Raw genomic sequence first — 11447 nt, 5'->3', positions numbered from 1 at the left:
AGTGGACACGCGTTCTCTGGAGTGATGAATCACGCTTCACCATAATAATAATATGCCACTTAACAGAAGCATTTTATCCAAAGCGACTTACAGTCATGCGTGTATACATTTTTGTGTATGGGTGGTCCCGGGGATCGAACCCACTACCCTGACGTTACAAGTGCCGTGCTCTACCAGCTGAGCTACAGAGGACCATCCGGCAGTCCGACGGACAAATCTGTGTTTGGCGGATGCCAGGAGAACGCTACCTGCCCCAATGCATAGTGCCAACTGTAAAGTTTGATGGAGGAGGAATAATGGTCTGGGGCTGTTTTTCATGGTGGGCTAGGCCCCTTAGTTCCAGTGAAGGGAAATCTTAACGCTACAGCATACAATTACATTCTAGATTATTCTGTGCTTCCAACTTTGTGGCAACAGTTTGGGAAAGACCCTTTCCTGTTTCAGCATGACAATGCCCCCGTGCACAAAGCGAGGTCCATTCAGATATGGTTTGTTGAGATCGGTGTGGAAGAACTTGACTGGTCTGCACAGAGCCCTGACCTCAACCCCATCGAACACCTTTGGGATGAATTGGAACGCCGACTGTAAGACAGGCCTATCGCCCAATATCAGTGCACGACCTCACTAATGCTCTTGTGGCTGAATGGATGCAAGTCCCAGCAGCAATGTTCCAACATCTAGTGGAAAGCCTTCCCAGAAGAATGGAGTCTGTTAAAGCAGCAAAGGGGGAACTCCATATTCTCCCATATTAATGCCCATGATTTTGGAATGAGATGTTCGACGAGCAGGTGTCAACATACTTTTGGTCATGTAGTGTATTTCAAATAACACCACATAGCCTAGTCTGGTGTACAGTGACAAAGTAAAAATATGGTATCTTTTACTTTTACTCCACTACACTCTTAGAAAAAAAGGTGCTATCTAGAACCTAAAAGGGTTCTTCATCCGAAGAACACTTTGGAACCCTTTTTTATAAGAGTGTACATTCCTAAAGAAAATATATACTTTTACCATAAATTTTTCCTGACACCCAAAAGTAGGCTACTCATTACATTTAGAATGCTCAGGCAGGACAACAATATGTGCCAATTCCAAACCTATTAATATAAAGCATTGCCTCTGATCTGGCTGACTCACTAAACACAAATATTGCATTTGTACATTGTGTCTGAGTGTTGGAGTGTGCTAGTCTGAGAACCAGTCTTTTTAGCTAACATTCCATTCCTTGCCACTTCTGTCATTTGCCAAAGAGACTGGCCTTCCAGCAATCTCAACGTTCAATATGCATCCGGATTTACGGTGCAGTTGCTGATTGGTAGTTGGAAACAACATTAATATTTTCCATATAGAATTTGAATTTGAAACAATACCGTTACAACCTGCTATGGTCATTCCCTTGTGGGAACCCACTGGGCACACACTGATTGAATCAACGTTGTTTCCAAGTCATTTAATTGAATTACTGCTACAAAAATGACCCCTGCTACAAAAAAGACCCACTAGAGCTAAAGAACACTCTGTAATGTTCACCACCACATATACTTCGAACTCGCGCAAAGTGGAAGATGCTGTCAAGAAACACTGGCATGTTTTATCATCGGACCCAGCTTTGCCAGCTGAATTGAAGAATCCACCACTTATTTTATATAGGAGAGGTCGCAATTTACGCGATAAATTGGTCCATGCCAACTGCCAGCCACAAAATAAAATCAGCCAGGCTCTTTTACGCCCTCTTCCGAATGGTAGCTATAAATGCAGAGGTTGCGCTCAGTGCAACAATATGATGAAGTGTGAATATTTCTTCCACCCACATACAGGAAAACGGTTCCAAATAAATGAGGTTATTATGTGCTCCACCACCCATGTTATCTACATGATTAAATGTCCATGTGGGCTGTGTTATGTAGGTAAAACCTCTCGTTCTCTCAAACAGAGAATTAGTGAACATAAAAATTCAATCGGAAGAAACGACAGGGATGATCCAGTCGCCGTACATTTTAATGACCAAAAAAACATGACATTTCTACTTTTAGATTTTGTGGTATAGAGAAAGTTAAAATATCTTACAGGGGATATAAATAATACTCTGAGCAAAATATAATGTTTTTGGATTTTCACCCTCCAGACATTATTTCCTAAAGGTCTTAATGATGAAATACCTATGTATGTTATGTTGTAGATGTGGCCATGAATTAATGGCCCCATTTCAGATTACGCTAACGTTTTTCTTGCGCTGTACACAATGATTTATGAAAACTTGCTTAGTGGGTCGATGTCCTCATTGTGGTTTAACAGACGTGTTTAATACGTTTTATGTACACACTTTATTAGAATATTTATGAAATGCACATTGTTATATTTGGTAATACTTACTTATCTTCCCTCGACTCCAACCCCATTCGATGCATGGAACGGATGTGGTGGAGCTATTTCTACATAGGGGTGCACTTTTTTTTTTTTTTTACTCACAAAAGCTCTGACGAAGGCCTTGAGGCCGATACGTAAAGCTTATTTAAAAGCAGTTATACTATCAATAGCAGTGTGCGGGTTTCTTTTTTTCCCCCAATTAAATTATGTTAAACCAACATGGAACAAACGTTGAATTGACGTCTATACCCAGTGGGAAGGCAGTGTCAATGCAAGATCATGTTGTTCAAAATGGCTAGAGCAGACTCTGAAAGATAAATAATAATAGTAAAATATTAGCCTACAAGTTTCAACTTGCTTCTGTTGCATCCCATTAATGAGAGGAAATCAATGCAAAACTGGCACCTGTCATCATTCCACGCACATATGCTGATCATCATCACTTGCTTAGCCTACATTTTTACAATTTTGTTATGCTCATTTCAGTTAGGGTACTAGGGGGTAACTAGCCCCCTGTGGTAACTGCCCACCCCCCTGTGATTTTTTTTATTTTTTTATTTCACCTTTATTTAACCAGGTAAGCCAGTTGAGAACAGGTTCTCATTTACAACTGCGACCTGGCCAAGATAAAGCAAAGTAGTGCAATAAAAACAACACAGAGTTACATATGGGGTAAAGAAAAAAAACATAAAGTCAGAAAATACAACAGAAAATATATATACAGTGTGTGCAAATGTAGCAAGTTATGGAGGTAAGGCAATAAATGGGCTATAGTGCAGAATAATTACAATAGTATTAACACTGGAATGCTAGATGTGCAAGAGATTATGTGCAAATAGAGATACTGGGGTGCAAAAGAGCAAATTAAATAACAATATAGGGATGAGGTAGTTGGGTGGGCTAATTTCAGATGGGCTGTGTACAGGTGCAGTGATCGGTAAGGTGCTCTGACAACTGATGCTTAAAGTTATTGGGGGAGATAAGAGTCTCCAGCTTCAGAGATTTTTGCAATTCGTTCCAGTCATTGGCAGCAGAGAACTGGAAGGAATGGCGGCCAAAGGAGGTGTTGGCTTTGGGAATGACCAGTGAGATATACCTGCTGGAGCGCAGACTACGGGTGGGTGCTGCTATGGTGACCAATGAGCTAAGATAGGGCGGGGATTTGCCTAGCAGTGATTTATAGATGGCCTGGAGCCAGTGGGTTTGACGACGAACATGTAGTGAGGACCAGCCAACAAGAGCGTACAGGTCACAGTGGTGGGTAGTGTATGGGGCTTTGGAGACAAAACGGATGGCACTGTGATAGACTACATCCAATTTGCTGAGTAGAGTGTTGGAGAATATTTTGTAAATGACATCGCCGAAGTCAAGGATCGGTAGGATAGTCAGTTTTACGAGGGCATGTTTGGCAGCATGAGTGAAGGAGGCTTTGTTGCGAAATAGGAAGCCGATTCTAGATTTAACTTTGGATTGGAGATTCTTTATGTGAGTCTGGAAGTTGAGTTTACAGTCTAACCAGACACCTAGATATTTGTAGTTGTCCACATACTCTAGGTCAGACCCGTCGAGAGTGGTGATTCTAGTCGGGTGGGCGGGTGCTAGCAGCGTTCGATTGAAAAGCATGCATTTAGTTTTACTAGTGTTTAAGAGCAGTTGAAGGCTACTGAAGGATTGTTGTATGGCATTGAAGCTCGTTTGGAGGTTTGTTAACACAGTGTCCAATGAAGGGCCAGATGTATACAAAATGGTGTCGTCTGCGTAGAGGTGGATCTGAGAGTCACCAGCAGCAAGAGCGACATCATTGATATACACGGAGAAAAGTGTCGGCCCAAGAATTGAACCCTGTGGCACCCCCATAGAGACTGCCATAGGTCCAGACAACAGGCCCTCCGATTTGACACACTGAACTCTATCTGAGAAGTAGTTGGTGAACCAGGCGAGGCAGTCATTTGAGAAACCAAGGCTATTTAGTCTGCCAATAAGAATGCGGTGGTTGACAGAGTCGAAAGCCTTGGCCAGGTCGATGAAGACGGCTGCACAGTACTGTCTATTATCAATCGCGGTTATAATATCGTTTAGGACCTTGAGCGTGGCTGAAGTGCACCCGTGACCAGCTCGGAAACCGGATTGCATAGCGGAGAAGGTACGGTGGTATTCGAAATGGTCGATGATCTGTTTGTTAACTTGGCTTTCGAATACTTTCGAAAGGCAGGGCAGGATGGATATAGGTCTGTAGCAGTTTGGATCTAGAGTGTCACCCCCTTTGAAGAGGGGGATGACCGCGGCAGCTTTCCAATCTCTGGGGATCTCAGACGTTATGAAAGAGAGGTTGAACAGACTAGTAATAGGGGTTGCGACAATTTCTGCGGCTAGTTTTAGGAAGAAAGGGTCCAGATTGTCTAGCCCAGCTGATTTGTTGGGGTCCAGATTTTGCAGCGCTTTCAAAACATCAACTGTCTGAATTTGTGTGAAGGAGAAGCGGGGGGGGGCATGGGCAAGTTGCAGCAGAGGGTGCAGAGTTGGTGGCCGGGTTAGTGGTAGCCAGATGGAAAGCATGGCCAGCTGTAGCAAAATGCTTGTTGAAATTCTCGATTATTGTAGATTTATCGGTGGTGATAGTGTTTCCTAGCCTCAGTGCAGTGGGCAGCTGGGAGGAAGTGCTCTTATTCTCCATGGACTTTACAGTGTCCCAAAACTTTTTGGAGTTAGTGCTACAGGATGCAAATTTCTGTTTGAAAAAAGTTAGCCTTTGCTTTCCTGACTGCTTGTGTATATTGGTTCCTAACTTCCCTGAAAAGTTGCATATCGCGGGGGCTATTTGATGCTAATGCTGTACGCCACAGGATGTTTTTGTGCTGATCAAGGGCAGTCAAGTCTGAGGAGAACCAGGGGCTATATCGGTTCTTAGTTCTGTATTTTTTGAATGGGGCATGTTTATTTAAGATTGAGAGGAAATTACTTTTAAGGAACAACCAGGCATCCTCTACTGACGGAATGAGATCTATATCCATCCAGGATACCTGGGCCAGGTCAATTAGGAAGGCCTCCTCGCTAAAGTGTTTTAGGGAGCGTTTGACAGTGATGAGGGGTGGTCGTTTGACCGCGGACCCGTTACGGACGCAGGCAATAAGGCAGTGATCGCTGAGATCCTGGTTGAAGACAGCTGAGGTGTATTTAGAGGGTATATTAGTCAGGATGATATCTATGAGGGTACCCATGTTTAAGGATTTAGGGTTGTACCTGGTAGGTTCGTTGATAATTTGCGTGAGGTTGAGGGCATCTAGCTTGGATTGTAGGATGGCTGGGGTATTAAGCATATCCCAATTTAGGTCACCAAGCAGTACAAACTCAGAGGATAAATGGGGGGCAATCAATTCACATATGGTGTCCAGGGCACAGCTGGGGGCTGAGGGGGGTCTGTAGCAAGCGGCAACAGTGAGAGACTTATTTCTGGAAAGGTGGATTTTTAGAAGTAGAAGCTCAAACTGTTTGGGCACAGACCTGGATAGTATGATAGAGCTCTGCAGGCTATCTCTACAGTAGATTGCAACTCCACCCCCTTTGGCAGTTCTATCTAGACGGAAAATGTTATAGTTGGGGATGGAAATTTCAGAATTTTTGGTGGCCTTCCTGAGCCAGGATTCAGACACTGCTAGAACATCAGGGTTGGCAGAGTGTGCTAACGCAGTGAATAACTCAAACTTAGGAAGTAGACTTCTGATATTTATGTGCAAGAAACCAAGACTTTTGCGATTACAGAAGTCAACAAATGATAGCTCCTGGGGAGTAGGAGTGATACTGGGGGGCTACAGGGCCTGGGTTAGCCTCTACATCACCAGAGGAACAGAGGAGGACTAGAATAAGGATACGGCTAAAGGCTTTAAGAACTGGTCTTCTAGTGCGTTGGGTACATAGAATAAAGGGGGGCAGATTTCCGGGTGTTATAGAAAAGATTCAGGGCATTATGAACAGACAAGGATATGGAAGGACATGAGTAAAGTGGAGGCAAACCTAAGCGTTGGGTAACACCGAAAGAGATAGTATCTCTAGAGGCATCAATTGAGTCGGTCTCTGAGTGTATGGGTGGAGGGACAAAGGGGCTAACCAAGGCAGGTTCAGCTAGGCTGGGGGGTCTACAGTGATATAGTACAATTAGAAATAACCGAAACAACAATAAACTAACCATGTTTGGGCTGAGGCTAAACATAAACAGGATGTAGTACCGTAAAAAGGAACAGTCCAGCAGATATCAGCTGTATAGCTGAGTTATCACAAGGTCCGGTGGTGAAGCGCCAGTGAGCAAGAGGCCACGGCTAGCGTGTGCTACGTCCGTTTTGTTGTAGCCAGCTGGTAGCGACGGAAAAACTGATATGTTCTGGGTCGACAACGCGCAGTGCTGACTGTCCGAATATCCGGCGATCAATGTCCAGTGATTAAAACCAATCCCGCGGAAAACAATCAAATGTTCTGGGTGAAACACCGCCAGCTGTGGCCAATAGCAAGTAGCTAGTTCAGTAGCTAGTTCAGTTTAGTGAGTAAGCGTGTGCTAACGGGCCAGGGCTAGCAGATGGATGGAATCTTCGTGGTTACGTCGTAACCACATCAGACGATTTCGCCGGCAGACCAGTCGTGTAGGATCGGCGGGGCTCGCGTCAATCCTAGGTGGTCCCGTCCAGTTGATAGAGAGGTAGATAGCCGGGAGATGGGCCTAGCTCAGGTTGATTAGCCAGACCACAGCGTCCGTTTTGTTGTAGCCAGCTGGTGGCGATGAATCCGGAGTTAAAGGTCCAGTGAATCAGTGATTCCGGGCGGAAGAACTGATATGTTCTGGGTCGATAACGCGCTGTGCAGACTGGCCGAATATCCGGTGATCAATGTCCAGTGATTAAAATTAATCCTGGGAAAAAAAATCCTATGTTCTGGGTGAAACACCGCTAGCCGTGGCTAATAGCAAGTAGCTAGTTAGCTGGCTAGCTAGTTTCAACTGGAGATTCTAGATTCTGGATAAAAGGTAAGTCAATAATAGAATCCGTTCCACATTGAGTGAGGCAGGTTGCAGGAAAGTATATTTTGTAGAAGGATGAAAAGTCTGATAGGGAAATATGTACGAAAAATACAAAAAACTGGGTATTTACAGGCTATTTACAGGCTATTTACAGGCTATTTACAGGCTATTTAGGACCACAAGATTTCACCAAATTATTTCCCCAACACTTTTCCTGGCTGCTACTGCTCTTGTTCAACAAAAAATGTCCTCTGTGTCATCACAACTTTTGGAGATACTTCAACAAATCGATTTTGTGGTAAGTTGATCCCCCCCCCCCAAAAAAAAAAAATTGGAACAAGTTTTAGATTTATTCCAATGAAGTTAGATCTATAATAATGTTTTTATATATACAAGTAGGTAAGCCTTAAGAGAAATAATCCACTTGTTTAGAGAGAAAAATTTGGATAATTTTTTTGTAAAGTAGTAATATGTTGGATGAGTGTGTTGGGGACAACTCTACCTGTCATTTAGACAATGACTAGCCCAGTTAGCGCTAGTTTATGCTAACTTGCTAGCTAGCAACTTCACTAGCAGTAAATGCTACCCAGCTAGCTAGTTAGCATAAGCTGCTAGGAGTGCTAGCTAGCAACCTTATCACCAGATCGTCTGAGGTAAAATACATTAAAAAGATAACGTAACTTAATTGCAGTTGTAAATATTTCCTCTAGGGACTGATAGCTTTACAGTTAATGTTACTTTATAGCCTTTTAGCTATTTTACACAGCATTTTATGTCATATAGCTAGATAGCTAGCTACATTTTTACAGTGCATTTGGAAAGTATTCAGACCCCTTGACTTTTTCAAAATTTTGTTACATTACAGCCTTATTCTAATAAGTATTCAGACCCTTTGCTATGAGACTCGAAATTGAGCTCAGGTGCATCCTGTTTCCATTGATCATCCTTGAGATGTTTCTGCAACTTGATTGGAGTCCACCTGTGGTAAATTCAATTGATTGGACATGATTTGGAAAGGCACACACCTGTCCATATAAGGTCCCACAATTGAGAGTGCATGTCAGGGCATAAACCAAGCCATGAGGTAGAAGGAATTGTCCGTAGAGCTCAGAGACAGGATTATGTCGAGGTACAGATCTGGGGAAGGGTACCAAAAAAATTCTGCAGCATTGAAGGTCCCCAAGAACACAGTGGCCTACATCATTCTTAAATTAAAGAAGTTTGGAACCACCAAGACTCTTACTAGAGCTGGCCGTCCGGCCAAACTGAGCAATCAGGGGAGAAGGGCCTTGGTCTGGGAGGTGACCAAAAACCTGATGGTCACTCTGACAGAGCTCCAGAGTTCCTCTGTGGAGATGGGAGAACCTTCCAGAAGGACAACCATCTCTGCAGCACTCCACCAATTAGGCCTTTAGGATAGAGTGGCCAGACGGAAGCCACTCCTCAGTAAAAGGCACACGACAGCCCTCTTGGAGTTTGCCAAAAGGCACCTAAAGGACTCTCAGACCATGAGAAACAAGATTCTCTGGTCTGATGAAACCAAGATTGAACTCTTTGGCCTGAATGCCAAGCGTCACGTCTGGAGGAAACCAGGCACCATCCCTACGGTGAAGCATGGTGGTGGCAGCATCATGCTGTGGGGATGTTTTTCAGCGGCAGGGACTAGGAGACTAGTCAGGATCGAGGGAAAGATGAACGGAGCAAAGTACAGAGAGATCCGTAATGAAAACCTGCTCCAGAGTGCTCAGGACCTCAGACTGGGGCGACGGTTCACCTTCCAGAAGGACAACGACCCTAAGCACACAGCCAAGACAACGCAGGAGTGGCTTCAGGACAAGTTTCTGAATGTCCTTGATTGGCCCAGCCAGAGTCTGGACTTGAACCCGGTTTAACATCTCTGGAGAGACCTGAAAAAAGCTGTTCCGCGACGCTCCCCATCCAACCTGGCAGAGCTTGAGAAGATCTGCAGAGAAGTATGGTATAAACTCCCCAAATACAGGTGTGCCAAGCTTGTAGCGTCATACCCAAGAAGACTCAAGGCTGTAATCGCTGCCAAAGGTGCTTCAACAAAGTACTGAGTAAAGGGTCTGAATACTTATGTAAATGTGATATTTCAGCAGTTTTTTTTTCATACATTTGTAAAGATTTCTAAAATCTGTTTTTGCTTTGTCATTATGGGGTATTGTATGTAGATTGATGAGGGGAAAAAACAATTTAATCAATTTTAGAATAAGGCTGTAACGTAACAAAATGTGGAAAAAGTCAAAGGGTCTGAAAACGTTCCGAATGCACTGTAAGAGAGAGCTTTTCAGTTGGCATCTCTCCCCTGTTTTCAGTCACAGGTGGGGGCTGGATTAGTTGTGAGCAGTGCAGGAGGTGGGCTCATGAGTTGTGCTCCAATCTTACTGGGGATAGCTTTATTTGTGACCTATGTACAAATTAGAATCCTAGCAGAGCATAAGAGAGTTGCCACATCAATGTTACACTGAGTTAAATAGTTACGTTATTGTTATTAAATGTTATATTCCAATGTTATTTAATGTTATTAGTTATATTCCATTCCAATATTATATTCCAATGAATATTTGTTATGAATTATAAACAACTACTGAAAACCCTTTGCTCCTGAATGTCATTTTAAAGACTACTGGGATTTAACATCGTGCATTATTCAAATAATATTTAGTGCAATTGTACATAATGGATTGTATGGAAAAGAGGGACTTTACATCAAATCTCCTCATAGTGCGGATATTAATGGTGACATGTGCAACACCATTTACCCCCCATATTTTATTAAAATAATTAAAATAAGAGAACTAGACAAAGCTTTTAAGTATTACTTCCTAAAGAATTTCAAAATAAAACTGATTAAAAATGGATTTTAACACACTTGTGTGAAACACTATGCCATAATCTTCTACCGGGGTAATCTGGCATCATACTGGAAAAGGCATTGTTCGTCACCAAACTGTTCTCGGATGGTTGGGAGAAGTTGCTCTCGGAGGATGTGTTGGTACCATTCTTTATTCATGGCTGTGTTCTTAGGCAAAATTGTGAGTGAGCCCACTCCCTTGGCTGAGAAGCAACCCCACACATGAATGGCCTCAGGATGCTTTACTGTTGGCATGACACAGGACTGATGGTAGCGCTCACCTTGTCTTCTCCGGACAAGGTGTTTTCCGGAAGCCCCAAACAATCGGAAAGGGGATTCATCAGAGAAAATGACTTTACCCCAGTCCTCAGCAGTCCAATCCCTGTACCTTTTGCAGAATATCAGTCTGTCCCTGATGTTTTTCCTGGAGAGAAGTGGCTTCCTCGCTGCCCTTCTTGACACCAGGCCATCCTCCAAAAGTATTCACTTCACTGTGCGTGCAGATGCACTCACACCTGCCTGCTGCCATTCCTGAGCAAGCTCTGCACTGGTGGTGCCCCGATCCCGCAGCTGAATCAACTTTAGGAGACGGTCTTGGCGCTTGCTGGATTTTCTTGGGCGCCCTGAAGCCTTCTTCACAACAATTGAACCTCTCTCCTTGAAGTTCTTGATGATCCGATAAATAGTTGATTTAGGTGCAATCTTACTAGCAGCAATATCCTTGCCTATGAAGCCCATTTTGTGCAAAGCAATGATGACGGCACATCTTTCCTTGCAGGTAACCATGGTTAACAGAGGAAGAACAATGATTTCAAGCACCACCCTCCTTTTAAAGCTTCCAGTCTGTTATTCTAACTCAATCAGCATGACAGAGTGATCTCCAGCCTTGTCCTCGTCAAAACTCTCACCTGTGTTAACGAGATAATCACTGACATGATGTCAGCTGGTCCTTTTGTGGCAGGGCTGAAATGCAGTGGACATGTTTTTTTGGGATTAAGTTCATTTTCATGGCAAAGAGGGACTTTGCAATTAATTACAATTCAACTGATCACTCTTCATAACATTCTGGAGTATATGCAAATTGCCATCATAAAAACTGAGGCAGCAGACTTTGTGAAAATTAATATTTGTGTCATTCTCAAAACATTTGACCACGACTATACAGTAATAGCTGAACAGAGACAGCGAGCAGGCTAGGAG

This window comes from Coregonus clupeaformis, chromosome 9 (assembly GCF_020615455.1).
Source record: "Coregonus clupeaformis isolate EN_2021a chromosome 9, ASM2061545v1, whole genome shotgun sequence".
Taxonomy (NCBI): Eukaryota; Metazoa; Chordata; class Actinopteri; order Salmoniformes; family Salmonidae; genus Coregonus; species Coregonus clupeaformis.
The sequence above is the reverse complement of the archived record's forward strand: the minus strand, read 5'-3'. Positions refer to the sequence as shown.